The sequence below is a fragment of the Rhinolophus sinicus genome, chromosome X (genome assembly GCF_036562045.2).
Source record: "Rhinolophus sinicus isolate RSC01 chromosome X, ASM3656204v1, whole genome shotgun sequence".
Classification (NCBI taxonomy): Eukaryota; Metazoa; Chordata; class Mammalia; order Chiroptera; family Rhinolophidae; genus Rhinolophus; species Rhinolophus sinicus.
In genome coordinates this window covers 69,108,113-69,131,051 of record NC_133768.1, presented here as the reverse complement: position 1 = coordinate 69,131,051, position 22,939 = coordinate 69,108,113, and the positions used below count along the sequence as shown (strand labels likewise).

Sequence of the window (22,939 nt, the reverse complement as noted above, 5' to 3'; positions counted from 1 at the left end):
CCTTCATCTACTACCCCCCTCCCTCCTTACCCACTGGCAACCACTAAACTATTGTCTATGTCTATGAGTTTTTCTTTCTCATTTGTATGTCTTCTTCTTTTGTTATTTTTGGTTTATATATCACATATCAATGAAATCATATGGTTCTCTGCTTTTTCCGTCTGACTTATTTCGCTTAGCATTATATTCTCAAGATCCATCCATGTTGTCACAAATGGACCTATTTCATCTTTTCTTACCGCCGAATAGTATTCCATTGTGTATATATACCACAACTTCTTTATCCATTCATCTATCGAAGGACATTTTGGTTGTTTCCATGTCTTGGCCACCATAAATAAAGCTGCAATGAACATTGGAGCACACGTGTCTTTATGGATAAATGTTTTCAGAATTTTGGGGTAGATACCCAGGAGAGGGATTGCTGAGTGATAAGATAATTCTATTCAAAAATTTTTGAGGAACCTCCACACTGCCTTCCATAGCAGCTGCACCAGTCTGCATTCCCACCAACAGTGTATGAGGGTTCCTTTCTCTCCACAGGCTCTCCAACACTTGTTACTATTTGTCGTGTTGATGATAGCCATTCTGACTGGGGTGAGGTGATATCTCATTGTGGTTTTTATTTGCATTTCTCTGATGATTAGTGATGTTGAGCATTTTTTCATATGCCTATTTGCCATTTGTATGTCCTCTTTGGAGAAATATCTCTTCAGGCCCTCTGCCCATTTTTCAATTGGGAAGTTTTTGTTGTTGTTGTTGTTGTTGTTGTTGTTGTTGTTGAGTTGCATGAGTTCCTTGTATATTTTGGATATTAGCCCCTTATTGGAGGCACTGTTTGCGAAAATCTTCTCCCATTCAGTTGGTTGCCTCTTTATCTTGTCGATGGTTTCTTTTGCTGTGCAGAAGCTTTTAAGTTTCATATAGTCCCATTCATTTATTTTAGCTTTTACTTCCCTTGTCTTTGGAGTCATATTCATAAAATGCTCTTTGAACCCAAGGTCCATAAGTTTAGTACCTATGTTTTCTTCCATGCAGTTTATTGTGTCAGGTCTTATGCTTAAGTCTTTGATCCATTTTGAATTAATTTTGGTACATGTTGACAGATAGCAGTCCAGTTTCATTCTTTTGCACGTGGCTAACAAATTCTGCCAGCACCATTTATTGAAGAGGCTGTCTTTTCTCCATTGTATGTTTTTAGCTTCTTTGTCAAAAATTGTCTCTCCATATTTATGTGGTTTTATTTCTGGGTTCTCAATTCTATTCCATTGGTCTATGTGTCTGTTTTTCTGCCAATACCATGCTGTTTTGATTATTGTAGCCCTGTAGAACAAGCTAAAGTCAGGGAGTGTGATGCCTCCAGTATTGTTCTTTTTTTTAAGATTGCTTTGGCTATTCGGGGTCTTTTGTGGTTCCAAACAAATCTGATGATTTTTTGTTCTATTTCTTTAAAAAATGCCATTGGGATTTTGATGGGGATTGCATTAAATCTGTATATTGCTTTGGGTAATATGGCCATTTTAACTATGTTGATTCTTCCAATTCATGAGCACGGAATGTCTTTCCATTTCGTTTGTCTTCTTCAATTTCTTTTAAAAATGTCTCGTAGTTTTCAGCATATACGTCTTTCAAATCCTTGGTTAAGTTTAATCCTAGGTATTTTATTCTTTTGCTCCAATTGCAAAAGTAATTGTTTTTTGTGTTTTTTTTTCTGAGATTTCATTGTTAGTATATAGGAATGCAATGGACTTTTCTACGTTGATTTTGTAGCCAGCAACTTTACTGTATTCGTTGATTGTTTCTAATAGCTTTTTGGTGGAGTCTTTAGGGTTTTCTATATATATAGCATCATGCCACCTGCAAAAAACGATAATTTAACTTCTTCATTCCCAAATTGAATGCCTTTTATTTATTTCTCTTGCCTGATTGCTCTGGCAAGGACTTCCAACACTATGTTGAAAAGCAGAGGTGATAGGGGACAGCCCTGTCGTGTTCCTGAACATAGAGCAAAGGGATTCAGTTTTTCACCATTAATTATGAGATTAGTTGAGGGCTTGTCATATATGGTCTTTATTATTTTAAGGTATTTTCCTTCTATACCTCTTTTATTAAGTGTTTTAATCATAAATGGATGTTGTATATTTTGAAATGCTTTTTCTGCATCAATTGATATAATCGTATGATTTTCCTGCTTTATTTTGTTTACGTGATATATCACATCCATGGATTTGCGTATGTTGAACCATCCTTGTCTCCCGGGGATGAACCTCACTTGGTCATGATGAATAATCTTTTTAATGCATTGTTGCATTCGATTTGTTAGAATTTCATTTAGGATTTTTTCATCTGTATTCGTCAGAGATATTGGTCTGTAATTTTCCTTTTTTGTGCTCTCCTTACCAACTTTTGGTATCAGGGTAATGTTGGCCTCATAAAATGAGTTAGAGAGTACTGTCTCTTCTTCAATTTTTTGGAAGAGTTTGTGCAGGATTGGTATTAGATCCTCTTTGAAGGTTTGGTAGAATTCACTAGTGAAGCCATCTGGTCCCGGACTTTTGCTTTTGGGAAGGTTTTGGATGACTGATTCAATTTCACTTGGTGATCGGTCTGTTTAGATTTTCCAGTTCTTCATGGTTCAGCCTTGGAAGGCTATAGGTTTCTAAGAACTTGTCCATTTCTTCTAGGTTATTGAATTTGGTGGCATATAGTCCTTCATAGTATTCCTGGATGATCCTTTGTATTTCTGTGGCATCCGTGATAACTTCCCCTTTTTCATTTCTGATTTTGTTCATTAGTGTCTTCTCTTTTTATCTTAGTGAGTCTAGCCAAGGGTTTGTCAATTTTGTTAATCTTTTCAAAGAACCAGCTCTTTGTCACATTAATTTTTTCTATTGTCTTTTTGTTCTCTATTTCATTTAGTTCTGCTCTGATTTTTATTATTTCCTTTCTTCTGCTGACCTTGGGTTTCATTTGTTCTTCTTTTTCTAGTTCTTTAAGGTGTAACATGAGGTTATTTATTTGGGATGTTTCTTGTTTCCTGAGATAGGCCTGTAATGATACAAATTACCCTCTTAAAACTGCTTTCGCTGCATCCCAAAAATTTTGGTAGAATATGTTTAAATTCTCATTTGTTTCTATGTATCTTTTGATCTCTCCTCTTATTTACTCTTTGACCCAGTCGTTTTTTAAAAGTATGTTGTTTAATCTCCACGTATTTGGGGTTTTTCATGCTTTCTTTTTGCAGTTGATATCAATTTCAAAGCCATGTGATCAGAGAATATGCTTGGTATGATTTCAATCTTAAATTTGCTGATGGTGATTTTATGTCCCAATATATGGTCTATCCTTGAGAATGTCCCGATATATGGTCTATCCTATACAGTAGAAAAAAAGTATAGTCTAATGCTTTAGGGTGAAGTGCTCTATAAATGTGAATTATGTCCATTTCATCTAATGTGTCATTTAGGGCTGCTATTTCATTATTTATTTTCTGTTTGGATGATCTATCCATAGCTGTCAATGATGTATTTAAGTCCCCTAGTATAATTGTGTTTTGGTCAATTTCTCCCTTTAGTTCTGTTAGTAGTTGCTTGGTATATTACTGTGCTCCCTGATTGAGGGCATAAATATTGATGACTGTTATGTCTTCTTGTTGTATAGTCCACTTTACCATTATGAAATGTCCATCTTTGTCTCTTGTTATCTTTTTCACCCTGAAGTCTGTTTCATCTGATATCATTATGGCTACACCTGATTTTCTCTGGGTACCATTTGCTTGGAGTGTCAATTTCCACCCTTTCACTTTGAGTCTATGCTTGTCCTTGTAGCTGAGATGTGTCTCTTGGAGACAGCATATGGTTGGGTTTAGTTTTTTTGATCCAATCTGCTACTCTGTGCCCTTTTTATTGATGAGTTCTGTCCATTTACATTTAGGATGATTATTGATATGTGAGGATTTCCTGTCATTCTATCTTTAGTTTTCTGATAAGGCTGTGTCTCCACTCTTTCTTTGCCTTGTTGTTGTTGTGTATTATTTCTGTGTGGTGGTATTCTATGATGATTCCCTCTGTTTCTTCTTTTATTACAGTATATATTTCAGTTCTGGATTTTTTTTTTTTTGAGTGGTTACCCTTAAGTTTATGTAAAGGAAAGTTTGATATTTAGAGTATTCCATTTTCTTCAGCATGCTTACTTTCTCCATTCCCATATTCTGGTTCAGGCCTTTACTCTCCCCGTTTTTATGTTTTCGTTGCCTCAAAGTGTCCCTGTTGATGGTGGTTGAATAGGCTCCTTTAGTGTTTTTTTTGTAGTGCAGATGGTTTATTAGAAAATTCCCTCAGCTTCTGTATGTCTGGAAACATCTTTTTTCCTCCTTCATATCTAAAGGACATCTTTCCTGGGTATACTATTCTTGGCTCATAATTTCTCTCTTTCATAGTTTGAATATTTGGTTCCACTCCCTCCTGGCTTGTAGAGTTTCTGCTAAGAAATCTGATGATAATCTAATAATCTTTCCTTTGTAGGTTACCTTCTTCTATTCCCTGGCTGCCTTGAGGATTCTTTCTTTGTCGTTGACTTTTGACAGCTTCAATACAATGTGCCTTGGAGAAGGACTGTTGGGGTTGAGGTCATTAGGTGTTCTATTTGTACTTGTATTCGAGGATGCAGTTCTTTCCACAAGTTTGGGAAGTTCTCATCGACTATTTGTTTGAATATACTCTCTGTTCCCTTCTCTCTTTCTTCTCCTTCTGGTATGCCCATTATTCTTATATTGCTCTTTCTGATGGAGTCAGACAGTTCTTGCAGAGTTCTTTCATTTATTTTAAGTCTCAAGTCTCTTTCTTCTTCCATCCTTGTAATTTCCAGGTTTCTATCTTCGATGTCACTGATTCTTTCCTCCATCTGGTCAACTCTACTTCCTAAGCTGGTTATTTGATTTTTAATTTCTTCTATTGAGTTCTTAATCTCCAGAAATTTTATTTGGTTCTTTTTTAAAATTTCAATCTCTTTCATAAAATGCTCATGTTGTTCTATGATTGTGTTTCTGAGTTCATTAAACTGCCTTTCTGTGTTTTCTTGCATCTCTTTGAGTTTTTTCAGAACTGCAATCTTGAATTCTCTGTCATTTAAGTCACGTATTTCCATATCTTGAAGTTCCTTTTCTGGAGACTTTTTACTTTCTTTCTGAGCTGTCTTGTTGCCTTGGTTATTCATGGCAATTACTGATTTATTATTTCTCTTCCTAGACATCTACAGGAGTGGCTTCTGCAACAGGTTGATAGGAAGAGGTCTTTCTTTTGTTTTCCAATACTTGTCGGTAGAATGTTTTATTTTCTCTCCGACTGCATCCTTTTTATCTCTCTCACACGGTAGTGCTATGTTTTCTCTGCACTATTCCAGCTTCTCACACAATGGGGGGATTCCCTGGGAGACGGGCTTGTCCTCTGTTAATAGTTCACCTGGGTCACAGTGTGCAGTGTCCATGTGGGTATGCGGAGAGCTTTTGAAGTTCCACAGCTCTTCCTACACCAGATTCATAGACTGCATGTTTCAGCAGTTCTGTTTACTCCTGCGGGGATCTGCCCAGATAGGTGGGGCCAGGGGTGGGGTAAGTTGTGAGAGGTGGCCCAGAGCAATGGCGGCGACCACCACCACAGCCGGTCCTTCTTCCATGGCTCCCACCCCTTTGCCGGAACTAGTTGGGCTGCGAATCTGTGTCTGTGGTCCACAGTTCTCAGAACAGCAAATATTCTGTTCTTTTGTTCTGACACTGCTACTGTTCTGCTTCTAGCACTGGGCATGTTGGGTGCAGGCGAGTTCTGGGAGGGTTGGGAGGGGGCGGGTAGTCTCAGTGCCTAAGGATTCCATTCTCTGCTTGGCTGTGATGGCTTAAACCACCGTTTTCAGCCTTTTTCCCTCAGTCTTTTCTCCGAGGTCTCTTTCGTGAGTGTTGGGTTCAGCCGTTTTATATGCTGTCCGCTCAGCCTTATGGGCCATAAACAGAGCCCTAGCAGTCCGAGTTCTTCTGTCTTCTGCAGCTGCAGTAGTTCCGGGATGCAGTGAGCTCGGAGCACTGAGCTAGGTCTGCGTCCTGTGCCCACGTGGCTCTGTCTCCGCACTTCTCCCTTCCCTCCTCCCCTGCTCGTGGGATTCGCCCACCTTTAGGTGAATTCTGTAGTGGGCCTCTTCATCTTGCCTCTCTGCTGTGCAGGGATTCCTTTGTGGAGTTATAGTTGTTCGGTTTGTTCTAAATCCAGGGGAGATTTACAGAGGCTCACCTCATGCCGCCATTTTGATGACGTCTAATTTGATGTCCTTAATGCACAGATATATATCAATTTTGTAATTCAGAAAAGTAATTGAGATACAACTTTCAAAGCAAAGGAAAAATTTTGTTATGAATTGGTTCTCACAGCTAATGTTATAGAAATATTCACTTGGAACAGTACTTAGTACATACACTATGATCTCATTTATTGTTGATAATACAAGTACCTGCTATAAAGCAAATGTATCTCAAAGATATGACCCAAAATATAAAATATGCACACACATTCTTCTCCTCCCCCCCCCCACACACACATACACAGAAACTCCCTCAGAGACACACTATCGGCTCTCTTCATCTGAGACAGGGGTGGAACTTCCTGTCAAGAGCTAAGAGAACTAGACAGCATCTGATTCTGCAGGAAGGCCTGCCTGTGTCATTCAAGCCTCCAACAAGCCTTATTTGGTGGGTCAGGCCAGAAGCGCCTCCCTCCCCAAATCTTTACATAACCTCCTCCGATATTGAGAGATGTAGTTCTGAATCTGACCAGGAGGTGGCGATAACCTCAATATACGTACTACTTTTGCTGCAATAGAAAAGCGTCGATTTCTATAAAGAGAAACACTAGTAATCGGTGTGACTTTTTAATGACAGATTATGAAACACTATGTATGCTATGATACAAAATATACTGAAAAATGTGTATCGATAGGAAAATGTTGAAAGAGTGTATGCTTTTTTATTTCCTGATGATGACTCCTAAATTTTTGTACCTCTCTTGCTAATTCATTCAGGAAATATTTATTCAAAGGAACAGACACTTTCATCTGATTTTGTTGCATTCATATACAAAATGTCACTATGTACAGAGTAATGGTTTAGTGAATTATCTGGCTAAGCTCTATGTTTAGCTCCTTGCTCTGCTTTTTGTCTATCTATTTGTCCCATCTTTCCAAGCTGGGTTTGTGATCCATGAGTTTGGGGAACTTTATGGCCACCTTTATCAGAAAAGTTGCCACTGGATATAGTTGACTAAGACCCACAAAACCTTACAGAAGAGCCAGTCAGAGGCAACTAAATTGGGCAAATATTTATTGAGATCTAATCATGATCTGGACACAGACAATTCTCATAAGAGTGGATTACCGTGCAGCACTTTCTGACAGAACAGAGTGGTAGGTTTCTGGGAGACTTTTGGGCTTAACTCACCCCTGGGAGGGTGAACCATCCAATTTAGAATCTCTGTTGTCCTTCTTGCCCAATGTCCTCTCTGAAAAGGGGAACCAATTTTCTGCTTCAAGTCGGAGCTCCCTTCCCAAGGGCAGAGGAAATTCTAAAGGGGTGGAGGGAGGTAAAAACAAATAACATTATACATGCACTTCTTATGTCCCATGTGCTTCCCCGTCTTCTTAATTGCTTTCTGAATGTTAATATCAGATAATCGTTTTTCCTTTGTCCCTTAAAAGGCAAAACACTCATAGGGACAAAGCCAGTACTTTGGCTTCTGGAGAATTCTCTTAAGTCAGGAGACCTCTCTGGGTCCCAATGACAGACCTAACCCAGTAACTCTGTGACAACTTTGGGTAAATCGTTTCACCACTTTATGACCTCACCTATCTGACTATCACCCGCCCTGTCTCTCGAAAATTCTGGATTGTGCAGGACAAAAATGAGCCATATATCATAATCAAGTCCGTGACTGTAGGGAATCAATGTATGGTAGTTTGGTGCTAATTATTGCCAATTGTACAGGCCGTGGACTCATTATCCTGGATACTGCTCCAGTTTTAGGAGAAGGATGTGAAAGTACTTTTAAAGCCCCCTCAATTAAAGTTTTTGGTTATCATTTTACTGCCAAGTAGAGCCCCATTAAGCATTGTATTTAGAGTTCACTCATGTTCCCATCAAACCAAAGCATATCCTTTGTTTTCAGAGACACAATGTAGCTGTTCTCCCATATTATCTATTGTGTCCTCCTCTTCTAAAATGGAGGGCCATTTTCTATACTCAAGTGATAATAAAGTAATGAGGTGTAACTCTGTCCTTTCTCATCAACACCAGAAGTAAAAATGTACATCAGGATTGCTCTTCAAAATAGTCCTCCATTCCCATGAAGACATACACCTGTATAATGAGATTATCATCAATCAAAACTTTAGCAACTGGCTTTACAAGCAATTTATGATCCTCAAAAGAACACCAGGGTCATTATTTTATAGTCACAGCCAATACACTCAGGTTTTGCTTTATTTGTTCCATAAATTTTTGTCTAGTATAATCCCAACTCAAAGCCAAAAAATATTTTCTCTTTCCTGAACATTTCCAAATAAATAGACCCTGTATTACTCTATGTACATCTATGTATGATATTCTTTTATATAAAATCGATGATGTATAGTCTCGTTTTTTCATATTATTTTCTTATTCTAGAGGCTTCTTTTAGAGTCCAGTTCCCAAAGTATTTAGGGGCATCTTTGCACATTGTTTCCATTTAACATGAGAAAGGAGGCAGAGAAACACAAAGCTGAGAAGTAGTAGACAGTATGAAATAATAAATTATAGGAATATAAAATAGAGTTTGTGGCAATGACATCCAATTCACTTATTTACACAAATGGCAAAATGGAGCCCAGGAAGTTTCAATCACTTGCTTGAGATGACAGCTAATGAACGAAAGAGGAAGGACTAGAACCTATGTATCAGAAATAAACATGTATTTCAATTTTGTTACACATTAACACAATAAGAAAATACCCCCTCTTTATAAATGTGGGATTTACAGCTGAGGCTCTGTGGTATACTGAAAGATACATGGAGCTGACATTCAGGACACTTGTTTCCATCTCTGTTTACCCACTTGGAGAATGGCCCAAAACAAGGTACTTCATTTCTCTGTGCCTTAGTCTCTTAATCTGTTTCATGGAGTGAGGAATCACAGTGCCACACACACTGCAGATGCTCAGAGTTCTCTGAATTCCCTAGCAGGCAAAAATAAAACACCCACGTGAATCCCTGCCATGAACTAGGGTGAGGCTTGCTTAAAAGAGGCCCTACCTCTCAAGGAGATGTCAGTCTCCTTCAGGTGCAGGATTGGTATGTGTACAACCCTGAGAGTAAGTGTCCCTTTAAATTATGTGCCCAAAGAGCCTCAGTCACCTCACTAGCTTCATCCTAGCCCTGGCCCTGGTTGAGAGGACTATAAACAACAGTAATGGCTAAAATTTACTAAGCACTCACTATGTGCTGGACACTATGCTAAAAATGTTTCACGTGTTATCTCTTTAATTCTTCCTTACCACCATGTAAAATAGGTAGTAGTATTATGCCCTGTTTTGAAATAAGGAAACAGGGGCTTAGAAGGTTAAATAACTTGTGCAAGATCAAACAATCAGTTGTTGGCAAAGTTATGGTGGTGGATTGAGTACATCCAAAATCCGTATTACTAACAACTTACACACAGCATTATTCTCTTATAGAAACGAGTTTGAAAGAAGAAACGTGACTTGAATGTCATTGCAATTCAATGACCTGAATCTCAATGCAAATATCCCTCAAACAGATCCACTGTTGTGCTTTGTTCTTCTGTATCACCTTGTGTTTCCAGGATTCAATGGGAAACTTCTCCAGAATTAACCTAGAGAGTGAAACAAAGGGAAAGAGCTTGATTATTTTCTTAGTGTGTCATCTGTATCATGTACATATGGTAACAATCCTTTATATTAATGATTGTAGGGCTGCAATATGCCCCTGTGCTAAGATACCTAAGCAAAGAGTCACATGAATTAGCTGGTACCTGAGATGGTGAAGGGTTCAGGCAGAAGTGTTAGTGTTGCAGTTTGGGAAGGTGAGGTAAGAAGAATGTACATAAATTTGTGTAATGTCTACTATATGGGAAAACCATTATATTTCATCTCCTTTATTCCTAATAACCAGCATTCTAGGTAGCTAGTATTATCACCATTAGTAAGGTGAAGAAGATAAGACTCATAGGTTAAGTAACTTGCCTCCAAAAATCTCCAGACTTGTGACAGAGGAAAGAATCAAAGCCTGTACTATCCCTAAGACCCAAGATCTTCCCACAGTGACCTGCAGCTTCCTATCTTTTGAGTCTAATTGATCAGGGGGGTGGAATTTACCTAGAGATGGTCAGGATGGTGAAGAATGCCCCCCAGTGCATTTTCAAACATTAGCTTGTGTTGCCTTATAAATCAGAAAATCTACATGGAGATTAATAAATACTTACTGAGAGCCAGAAATCTCACAGGGAATACTACTGGCATTAAAATGCGAAAAAATTCAACATAATTATTATAGAAATGAAAATAAAAATAAATAGATATAAATTTATAATATTATGGCTATATGATCTCATTTCTGCTAAGGAATATAAAATTGTATGTGTATCTATATAATCTGTTGATATATCTAAGTTAATATCTAATCAGCAAGGAAAAATATCTGAAGGGCACATAGCCTGCTAGCAATAGAGGTTTCATGTAGTAAACAGCTGTGAGGTAAGAGAGATAGAGGTTAAATTTGGCCTTCTAATAATGTATTGTTATATTGTTTCATTTTACTTAAGTAACTGCACATTGATTTCATAAAATGAAAAAATAATTGTGTTGATACTTTCAACACAGAGAAAACTGTTGGTTTTAAACTAAATCATAAGATTAATAATGTAAAATATATGTATTAATATTATAAAGTGTTCACAATCTACTCTTCAGTGGGAAAAATATAAATACAAGCTATACAGTAAGATCTATTATTTCAAAATAAATGTATGTGTAAATTATGTTAAAATATATGACACCAAATATTTACACACACACACACACTCACACTCACAGTTCCTCCTAAGATGGTACTGGGGCTACCTGTTCCTCCTCTCTCTAGTCTGAGGCAGTGGCTGAGTTCCTTAGCAATATTCTTTCTCTAAAAGGCTTCCAGAAAGGTCTGTCTGGTTGGTGGAGCTCCTTCATTCCCCAACTTCTTGTTCTATGATATTCAAACTGCAACCTTCATTAATGTCGGTGGGTATTTTTCTAAATTTTATTGAAAAGAAAAATGACTTTCTAATAATAAAAATCAACACTACTTTAAAAAGTAGATTATGGAGCAGATATATAATGCAATCCCAATCTACGTATTTCAAAAGATAAATATGGATGGAAACACTTTGAAGAGATAAACACTCAGTTTTATTTTCTGCTGTCTCCAAAAGTCTGCCATTTTTTCATTCATTCTTTAACTTACTCATTAATCCTTCCATTTACCACATAGTGTTTGAGTGACCCCTATGTGCCAGCCACTGCCAGCGTAAATCTCTGCCTCCTGACCTCCTCTTTCCTGAGCTCCAGAACTGTAATAGTATACACTTCACTAGACCTGTCCAGTGTTAGTGTTCACCTGTACACACATGACCAGGCTTGGACATCATATCACACCAGCATAAATCAAAGAGTCCAGGTACCCTGGAAGACAGCCCACTAAAGGGAAGGGGAAGGGAGTAAAGACATCCTGATACATTGAGTATTTCAGCTATCTTCTCAGTCATACATTCACTTGTTTACATGTTAATGATTTGTTCCTTTCTCCTGATTGGAGCTCACTGCCAAGATGGTGTAAAAAGAGTTAAAAGATGAGACAACTCTTGAGAAGTCTGATTCTTGGTTTCTCTCATGGGCATGAACTACAAAGTCAGGCACTTTCTATAACTGAGCGATTAAATTTCACACAGTTTTCTGGACATGCCCGACTGCTGGGTAGTGAATTTCCACACAGGATTTCCCCAGGGATGAACCAGGTTATAGAGTATTTCCTGACTGTTATATCCAGATAGGGTCTCACATTAGCCCTGCCTTCTCTTTACCCAGCTAATTCTTCCTTATCCCTAATGTCCCAGCTTAAACAGCACTTCCTGTGAGAAGCCTCCCCAGCACACTCAAGACCAGTCAAGTACTTGCACTATCTGCTCTGCTCCCATCGCATCCTGACTTTCCCTATCATAGCTGCTATAATACTTCATCATTATTGCTGGCTTCACTATCTTCCCCTTTAAACTTCAAGCTCAAGGAGGAAAAGGACAATGTCTGGTTTTGTTTTATTTTTGTTACTATTGTAATGTGTCACACCTCTAATGCTTCATGTCTATATTTTTTAATTTAAGTTCAAAAATGATGTGGATTCTTAGTGATAATTTTTGCTATACCAAAGAATATACTCACCTCTTTACAATTTCTTTTTTTAAATTAAAGTTTATTGGGGTGACAATTGTTAGTAAAGTTATGTAGATTTCAGGTGTACAATTCTGTATTACATCATCTATAAATCCCATTGTGTGTTCACCACCCAGAGTCAGTTCTCCTTCCATCACCATGTATTTGACCCCCTTTACTCTCTTCTAGTATCCTCCCTCCCCTCTTACCCTCTGGTAACCACTGAACTATTGTCAGTGTCTATGAGTTTTTGTTTCTTTATTTGTCTTCTTCCTTTGTTGCTTTCAGTTTTATATCCCACATATCAGTAATCATATGGTCCTCGACTTTCTCTGTCTGACTTATTTCGCTTAGCATAATAATCTCAGGATCCATCCATGTTGTTGCAAATGGCACTATTTCATCTTTTCTTATGGCAGAATAATATTCCATTGTGTATATATACCACATCTTCTTTATTAAATCATCTATTGAAGGACACTTTGGTTGTTTCCATGTCTTGGCCACCATAAATAAAGCTGCAATGAACATCAGAGCACAGATATCTTTACAGATAAATGTTTTCAGGTTTTTTGGGTAAATACCCAGGAGAGGGAATGCTGAGTCATATGATAATTATATTCTTAACTTTTGAGGAACCTCCACACTGCTTTCCATAGCACTTGCACCAATCTGCATTCCCACCACAAAAGACCCAAAGCAATCTTAAGAAAAAAGAATACTGCTAGAGGTATCACACTCCCTGACTTAGCTTGTACTACAGGGCAACAATAATCCAAACAATGGAATTGGCAGAAAAAAACAGACACACAGACCAATGGAATAGAATTGAAAAACCAGAAATAAACCCACATAAATATGGACAGATAATTTTTGACAAAGAAGCCAAAAATATACAATGGAGAAAAGAAAGCCTCTTCAAAAAATAGTGTTTGGAGAACTGGAAAGCCACAAAAGAATGAAACTGGACTGCTATCTGTCACTGTGTACCAAAATTAATTCAAAATGTATCAAAGACTAAATGTAAGACTTGAAACAATAAATCGCATAGAAGGAAACATAGGTACTAAACTTATAGACCTTTGGTTCAAGCAGGTTTTATGAATTTGGATTCAAAGGCAAGGGAAGTAAAAGCTAAAATAAATGAATGGGACTATGTCAAACTAAAAAGCTTCTGCACAGCAAAAGAAACCATCGAGAAAAGAAAGAGGCAACCAACTGAATGGGAGAAGATTTTTGCAAACAGTGCCTCTGATCAGGGGCTAATATTAAAAATACGTAAGGACCTCATACAACTCAACAATTAAAAAAAAAAAATCCAATTGAAAAATGGGCAGAGGACCTGAAGAGACATTTCTCCAAGGAGGACATACAATTTCATTATAATTTAATTTGATTTTGATAATACCAAATAAGTTTCCACATGCTATTAAAATTACAAAGGCACGTGTGCTTATATCAATGAGAACCTTACAATTTTTGATTGATAGGCCTTCGTTCTTTAATTTTATGTTTTATCTTGTAACACCTATCCATGAAAGGCAAAATGAATGCGAAACATAAAAAGAACATAATACATTTTCTTAAATAAACAATGGTGAGATGAATGATATTCAGTTTCTATTGCTAAAGAAGGTATTTCATGTTTGCATTTAGAATAGATCTTGCTTGTTTTTGAGTTTGTCCTATTTGTGCTCCTGGGTAATTTTTGAAGCCCACCTGGGTAATTTTAAGGCTTTTGTGAATAGACCTTGATGACTAGTTTGATGTGTGTGTACATGAGTGCTTATGAATGTCTATTTGTGTGTTCCTAGAGCAATTATCTATGTTTCCATACACCCCTTCGTTGATAGATATCTTTTGTGCTCTCTTTATCCTTCAATAAATTTACATTTGTAGTAAAGACAAAAATCAGGTATTTAGGTTGATGAATCTTATTGTTTCCATACTCCTGTGCACATACTTAACTATTTCCTTAGGGTACGTTTTAAGACATGGAATTGCTGCCTCAAATGGCGTACTCACACTTAATTTAATTCTCCACCTGCCACCCAGAATAGTTGTACCAATTTAAAGTCCATAAACTGGAATTAAGTGAAAAAAAGCCTCAGGGAAGTGAGGAGCATGGCTGTACTGATGTCCTGCTGGGAATAGCAGGCCTTGGATTCCACTGAGCAGCAGCTTTAAGGCCACAATAACAGTGAATACACCTTAGAGTGGTCAGTAGCGGTAAGAGCACAGGACTTGGAGTTAGTAGCCCTGGATTACAGTTGCAGTTTGGTGAAGAATATATAAACCTGTTTTAAAATCATTGCATTATCATTATTATGAGACAAAGTGTAACCTCAGGCCAGCATCACATTTAGCCAGAGTTAATCCAAGATCTCATTGAGCCAATGTGTGGATCAGCTGCTCTCCTACCCCATCTCTTCAACAGAAGGAGACTGTTCTGTCCACTGACCACAAGTAGTTTCTAAAAGAAGGATCCTGGTCTCTTTATTGCCTTAACTCTCATTCCCAAAGATTCCTTGATAAAGAGAAAGATACTTGGACTTTGCAAGATGCTGCAGATGCCTGCTTTGAATGCTTAGCACCTCTCTTGAAACCTAAAAGTTGGTATTTCTGTGTTTTGGTGTACAAGAGATAGAAGGGCTCAAACAAATGACTTGGGCAGAAATTGTTGATTTTGGTGCTGGATTGGCCTGACTGGGTGTCCAAGAGAAACCTCTGAATAGTAAAATTTTTATATAAGAGTCGGATGACTGAAGCAAAAAGCAATTCCAGACACTCTGTCATAGACCCTGGAAAGACTGAGCCATTTTTTTTCCTACTTGAACTTAAAATCTTCTTTCTCTTTTTTCAGCAAATATAGTTTGGTACAGCGGAGTTCCTCTGAAAACAGTATAACTCAGCCAGATGCTGTAGAAAGCAGCCTGCAAAAGCAAGTTTGTTCCATTGAATTATATGAGAATTTGTGAGGGGTAGACACAGGTATTGATTGCATAGTAGTGTTTGGTCATGAGGGTTAGACTTTCACATTTTTCTTTGAACAATCTTAGAGGAATTGAATTTTTTTACAATTGCCATCAACATTTATCACAGTTTAATTATCGTATATTACTCTTTGTAATTTGTAATTAAAAATTAAGTTTTAAAATGATCAAGATATAAAATAAGAGGGAAAATTAGGAGAAAAAGCATTACCATGAACTAGGTTTTACACCAGTCCTCTCTAACCTTTGTTTAAGTAAAATTTCAGTGTCCACCAAAATGCCATTTTCTAGTGTTTAACTTTTTATGTTTTTCCATAGACAAATTGTATTAAGCTATCTCTAGTTATGGCTTTCTGAATAAATGAATTACAAACTGGCTATTCTTATTACTTAAAGATCTTTTTTTAAAAATTTATTTTTTAAATTTATTGGGTGACAATTGTTACTAAAATTACATAGATTTCAGGTGTACAATTCTGTATTACATCATCTATAAATCCTGTTGTGTGTTCGTCACCCACAGTCGGTTCTCCTTCCATCACCATATATTTGATCCCCCTTACCCTCATCTCCCAACCCCCAACCCCCTTACCCTCTGGTAACCACTAAACTATTGTCTGTGTCTATGAGTTTCTGTTTCTCATTTGTTTGTCTTGTTCTTTTGTTGTTTTGGGTTTATATACCACACACAGTGAAATCACATGGTTCTCTGCTTTTTCTGTCTGACTTATTTCACTCAGCAACACACTCTCAAGATCCATCCATGTTGTCACAAATGATCCTATATCATCTTTTCTTACCGCCGAATAGTAATCCATTGTGTATATATACCACAACTTCTTTATCCATTCATCTATCGAAGGACATTTTGGTTGTTTCCATGTCTTGGCCACCGTAAACAAAGCTGCAATGAACATTGGAGCACACGTGTCTTTATCTCTAAATGTTTTCAGATTTTGGGTAGATACCCAGGAGAGGGATTGCTGGGTCATATGGCAATTCTATTCGTAATTTTTTGAGGAACCTCCACACTGCCTTCCATAACGGCTGCACCAGTCTGCATTCCCACCAACAGTGTATGAGGGTTCCTTTTTCTCCACAGCCTCTCCAACACTTGTTACTATTTGTCTTGTTGATGATAGCCATTCTGACTGGGGTGAGGTGATATCTCATTGTGGTTTTGATTTGCATTTCTCTGATGATTAGTGATGTTGAGCATTTTTTCATATGTCTATTTGCCATTTGTATGTCCTCTTTGGAGAAATGTCTCTTCAAGTCCTCTGCCCATTTTTCAATTGGGTTGTTTGTTTTTTGTTGTTGAGTTGCATGAGTTCCTTGTATATTCTGGATATTAGCCCCTTATCGGAGGCACTGTTTGCAAAAATCTTCTCCCATTCAGTTGGTGCCTCTTTATTTTGTCAATGGTTTCTTTTGCTGTGCAGAAGCTTTTAAGTTTCATATAGTCCCATTCGTTTATTTTAGCTTTTACTTCCATTGCCTTTGGAGTCAAATTCATAAAATGCTCTTTGAACCCAAGGTCCATAAGTTTAGTACCTATGTTTTCTTCTATGCAGTTTATTGTGTCAGGTCTTATGCTTAAGTCTTTGATCCATTTTGAATTAACTTTGGTACATGGTGACAAATAGCAGTCCAGTTTCATTCTTTTGCATGTGGCTATCCAATTCTCCCAGCACCATTTATTGAAGAGGCTGTCTTTCCTCCATTGTATGTTTTTAGCTTCTTTGTCAAAAATTATCTGTCCATATTGAGGTGGTTTTATTTCTGGTTTCTCAATTCTATTCCATTAGTCTATGTGTCTGTTTTCTGCCAATACCATGCTGTTTTGATTATTGTAGTCCTGTAATACAAGACAAAGTTAGGAAGTGTGATACCTCCAGTATTGTTCTTTGTTCTTAAGATTGCTTTGGCTATTCAGGATCTTTTGTGGTTCCAAACAAATCTGATGGTTTTTTGTTCTATTTCTTTAAAATATGCCATTTGGATTTGATGGGGATTGCATTGAATCTGTGTATTGCTTTGGGTAATATGGCCATTTTAACTATGTTGATTCTTCCAATCCATGAGCACGGAATGTCTTTCTATTTCTTTGTGTCTTCTTCAATTTCTTTCAAAAATGTCTTATAGTTTCCAGCATATAGGTCTTTCACATCCTTGGTTAAGTTTATTCCTAGGTATTTTATTCTTTTTGCTGCAATTGCAAAAGGAATTGTTTTTTGTATTTCTTTTTCTGAGATTTCATTGTTAGTATATAGGAAAGCAATGGACTTTTGTGCGTTGATTTTGTAGCCAGCAACTTTACTGTATTCGTTGATTGTTTCTAATAGCTTTTTGGTGGAGTCTTTAGGGTTTTCTATATATAGCATCATGTCATCTGCAAAGAGTGATAATTTAACTTCTTCATTCCCAATTTGGATGCCTTTTATTTCTTTCTCTTGCCTGATTGCTCTGGCAAGGACTTCCAACACTATGTTGAAAAGCAGAGGTGATAGGGGACAGCCCTGTCGTGTTCCTGAACGTAGAGCAAAGGGCTTCAGTTTTTCACCATTAATTATGAGATTAGCAGAGGGCTTGTCATATATGGCCTTTATTATGTTAAGGTATTTTCCTTCTATACCTATTTTATTAAGTGTTTTAATCATAAATGGATGTTGTATCTTGTCAAATGCTTTTTCTGCATCAATTGATATAATCATATGATTTTTGTCCTTTATTTTGTTTATGTGATGTATCACATTGATGGATTTGCAGATGTTGAACCATCCTTGTGCCCCGGGGATGAACCCCACTTGGTCGTGATGAATAATCTTTTTAATGCATTGTTGTATTCGATTTGCTAGAATTTTTTAAGGATTTTTGCATCAGTATTCATCAGAGATATTGGTCTGTAGTTTTCTTTTTTTGTGCTCTCCTTACCAGGTTTTGGTATCAGGGTAATGTTGGCCTCATAAAATGAGTTAGGCAGTACTGTCTCTTCTTCAATTTTTTGGAAGAGTTTGAGCAGGATTGGTATTAGATCCTCTTTGAAGGTTTGGCAGAATTCACTAGTGAAACCATCTGGTGCTGGACTTTTGCTTTTGGGAAGGTTTTGGATGACTGATTCAATTTCGTTACTGGTGATTGGTCTGTTTAGATTTTCCAATTCTTCATGGTTCAGCCTTGGAAGGCTATATGTTTCTAAGAACTTGTCCCTTTCTTCTAGGTTATTGAATTTGTTGGCATATAGTCCTTCATATTATTCTTGGATGATCCTTTGTATTTCTGTGATGTCCGTGATAACTTCCCCTGTTTCATTTCTGATTTTTTTAATTAGTGTCTTCTCTCTTTTTATCTTAGTGAGTCTAGCCAAGGGTTTGTCAATTTCGTTAATCTTTTCAAAGAACCAGCTCTTTGTCACATTAATTTTTTCTATTGTCATTTTGTTCTCTATTTCATTTAGTTCTCCTCTGATATTTGTTATTTCCTTTCTCTGCTGACCTTGGGTTTTTCTTGTTCTTCTTTTTCTAGTTCTTTAAGGTGTAACATGAGGTTATTTATTTGGGAGTTTTCTTGTTTCTTGACATAGGCCTGTAATGAGATAAATTTCCCTCTTAAAAGTGCTTTCGCTGCATCCCAAAAATTTTGGTAGGATGTGTTTTCATTGTCATTTGTTTCTATGTATCTTTTGATCTCTCCTCTAATTTCTTCTTTGACCCAGTCGTTCTTTAAAAGTATGTTGTTTAATCTCCATGTATTTGTGTTTTTTGCCGCTTTCCTTTTGCAGTTGATATCCAATTTCAAAGCCTTGTGATCAGAGAATATGCCTGGTATAATTTCTATCTTCTTAAATTTGCTGAGGCTGATTTTATGTCCCAATATATGCTCTATCCTTGAGAATGTTCCATGTACACTAGAAAAAAATGCATAGTCTGATGTTTTAGGATGAAGTGCTCTGTATATGTCGATTATGTCCATTTCATCCAAAGTGTCATTTAGGGCTGCTATTTCATTATTTATTTTCTGTTTGGACGATCTATCCATAGCTGTCAATTATATATATATATATATATATATATATATATATATATATATATATATAATTATATATTATATAAATTATATATATATATAAATTATATATATATATATATATATATATATATATATATATATATATATATATATATAATTATATATATAATTATATATATATATATATATACATATATATATCCCCTAGTATAACTGTGTTTTGGTCAATTTCTCACTTTAGTTCTGTTAGTAGTTGCCTGGTATATTTCGGTGCTCCCTGATTTGGGGCATAAATATTGATGACTGTTATGTCTTCTTGTTGTATAGTCCCCTTTACCATTATGAAATGTCCATCTTTGTCGCTTGTTACATTTTTCACCCTGAAGTCTGTTTCATCTGATATCATTATGGCTACAGCTGATTTTCTCTGGATACCATTTGCTTGGAGTGTCAATTTCCACCCCTTCACTTTGAATCTATGCTTGTCCTTGTAGCTGAGATTTGTCTCTTGGAGACAGCGTATGGTTGGGTTTAGTTTTTTGATCCAATCTGTTCCTCTGTGCCTTTTTATTGGCGAGTTCAGTCCATTTACATTTATGGCAATTATTGATATGTGAGGATTTCCTGTCATTCTATCTTTAGTTTCCTGTAATGCTCTGTCTCCATTGTTTCCTTGCCTTTCTGTTGTTGTCTATTAGTTCTGTGTGGTGGTTTTCTATGATGTTTCTCTTTGTTTCTTCTTTTATTACAGTATGTATTTCAGTTCTGGATATTTTTTGAGTGGTTACCCTTAAGTTTATGGAAAAGAAAGTTTGATATTTAGAGTATCCCATTTTCTTCAGCACGCTTACTTTTTCCATTCCCATATTCCTGCTTAGGCCTTTACTCTCCCCCTTTTTATTTTTTGGTTGCCACAACTTGTCCCTGTTGATGGTGTTTGAATAGCATGTTTTAGTACTTCTTGTAGTGCAGGTCGTATATTAGAAAATTGCCTCAGCTTCTGTATCTCTGCAAAGGTCTTTATTCCTCCTTCATATCTAAGTGATATCTTTGCTGGATATATTATTCTTGGCTCATAATTTCTCTCTTTCAATAGTTTGAATATTTGGTTCCCCTCCCTCCTGGCTTGTATCGTTTCTGCTGAAAAATCTGATGATATTCTAATGGGCTTTCCTTTGTAGGTTACCGTCTTCTTTTCCCTGGCTGCCTTGAGGATTCTTTCTTTGTCATTGATTTTAGACAGTTTTAATACAATGTGCCTTGGAGAAGGCCTATTGGGATTGAGGTAATTAGGTGTTCTATTTGCTTCTTGGATTCGAGGATCCAGTTCTGTCCACAAGTTTGGGTTGTGTTCATGGACAATTTGTTTGAGTATATTCTCTGCTTCCTTTTCTGTTTCTTCTCCTTCTGGTATGCCCATTATTATTTTTGTTTGTTTGTTTTTAAGATTTTTTATTGGGTAAGGGGAACAGGACTTTATTCGGGAACATTGTGTACTTCCAGGCCTTTTTTCCAAGTCAAGTTGTTGTCCTGTCAATCTTACTTGTGGAGGGTGCCGTTCAGCTTCAAGTTGTTGTCCTTTCAGTCTCAGTTGTAGATGGCGCAGCTCAGCTCCAGGTCCAGGTGCTGTTTCTAGTTGCAGGGGGCACAGCCCACCATCCGTTGTGGGAGTCGGACCAGCAACCTTGTGGTTGAGATGATGCATTCCACCTAACTGAGCCTTCCGGGAGCTCAGCGGCAGCTCAGCTCAAGGTTTCGTGTTCAAGCTTAGTTGCAGGGGGCACTGCCCACCATCCCTTGCAGGAGTCGAGGAATCGAACTGGCAACCTTGTGGTTGAGTGCCCACTGGCCCATGTGGGAATCGAACCAGCAGCCTTTGCAGTTAGGAGCATGGAGCTCTAACCGCCTGAGCCACGGGGCCAGCCTGCCCATTATTCTTATATTGCTCTTTCTGATGGAGTCAGAAAGTTCTTGTAGAGATCTTTAATTTCTTTTAAATCTCAAGTCTCTTTCTTCTTCCATCCGTGTCGTTTCCAGGTTTCTATCTTCGATGTCACTGATTCTTTCCTCCATCTGGTGAATTCTACTTCCTAAGCTGGCTATTTCATTCTTAATTTCTTCTATTGAGTACTTAATCTCCTGAAATTTTATTTGGTTCTTTTCTTAAATTTCAATCTCTTTCATAAAATGCTCACGTTGCTCTTTGATTGTGTTTCTGAGTTCATTAAACTGCCTTTCTGTGTTTTCTTGCGTCTCATTGAGTTTTTTCAGAACTGCAATCTTGAATTCTCTGTCATTTAAGGCACATATTTCCATATCTTTAAGTTCATTTTCTGGAGACTTTTCACTTTCTTTCTGAGCTGTCTTGTTGCCTTGGTTATTCATTGCAATTACTGATTTATTATTTCTCTTCCTAGACATCTAAAGGAGTTGCTTCTGCAACAGGTTGATAGGAAGATGTCTTTCTTTTGTTTCCAGTACTTGTTGGTAGAATGTTTTATTTTCTCTCCGACTGCAGTTTGTTTTTTCTCTCTCACATGGTAGTGCTATGTTTTCTCTGCACTATTCCAGCTTCTCACACAATGGAGGGATTCCCTGGGAGACAGGCTTCTCCTCTGTTAATAGTTCGCCTGAGTCACAGGGCACAGTGTCCTTGTGGGTATGGGGAGAGCTTTTGAAGTTCCAAAGCTCTTCCTGCACCAGATTCAGAGCACATGTTTCTGCAGATCTTTTTACCCCTGCAGGGATCCGCCCAGATTGGTGGGGCCAGGAGCAGTGTGAGTTGTGAGAGGTGGTCCAGAGCAATGGTGGCGACCACCACCACAGCCGGTCCTGCTTCCACAACTCCCTCCCCTTTGCCAGAACTAGTTGGGCTGCGAATCTGTGTCTGTGGTCCACAGTTCTCAAAACAGCAAATATTCTCTTCTTTTGATCTGACTCTGCTACTGTTCCATTTCTAACACCGGGCATGTGGTGGCAGGGTGAGCTCTGGGAAAGTAGCGAGGGGGCAGCTAGTCTCAGTGCCAAAGGCTTCCATTCTCTGCTCGGCAGTGAGGGCTTAAACCACCGTTTTCAGCCTTCTTCCCTCAGTCTTTTCTCTGAGATTTCTGCCATGACTGTTGGGTTCAGCCGTGTTATATGCTGCCCCATGAGCCCTATGGGCCATAAGCAGAGCCCTAGCAGTCCAAGTTCTTCCCTCTTCCGCAGCTCCGATAGTTCCAGGATGCAGCAAGCTCGGAGCACTGAGCTAGGTCTGAATCCTGCGCCCGCGCGGCTCCGTCTCCGCACTTCTCCCTTCCCATCTCCCCCGTTCGCACGATTCCCCCACCTTTAGGTGAATTCAGTAGTGGGCCTCTTTGTCTTGCCTGTCTACTGTGCAGGACGACCTTTGTGGAGTTATTGTTGTTCGATTAGTTGTAAATTCCAGG

General features: G+C 37.8%; 1 long non-coding RNA gene across 1 annotated transcript in view; it reads right to left on the bottom strand.

The window, feature by feature from the left end:
• Positions 1–7,399: 7,399 nt before the first annotated feature.
• LOC141569673 (uncharacterized) overlaps positions 7,400–22,939 on the bottom strand; it is a 96,248-nt gene continuing 80,708 nt past the window's right edge. Inside the window, exons 2-3 of the long non-coding RNA XR_012493408.1 lie at positions 9,797–9,902; positions 7,400–7,601 (exon numbers count right to left, since the gene is read on the bottom strand). This is a non-coding gene — a long non-coding RNA (uncharacterized LOC141569673). The remainder of the gene's footprint in view (positions 7,602–9,796; positions 9,903–22,939) is intronic.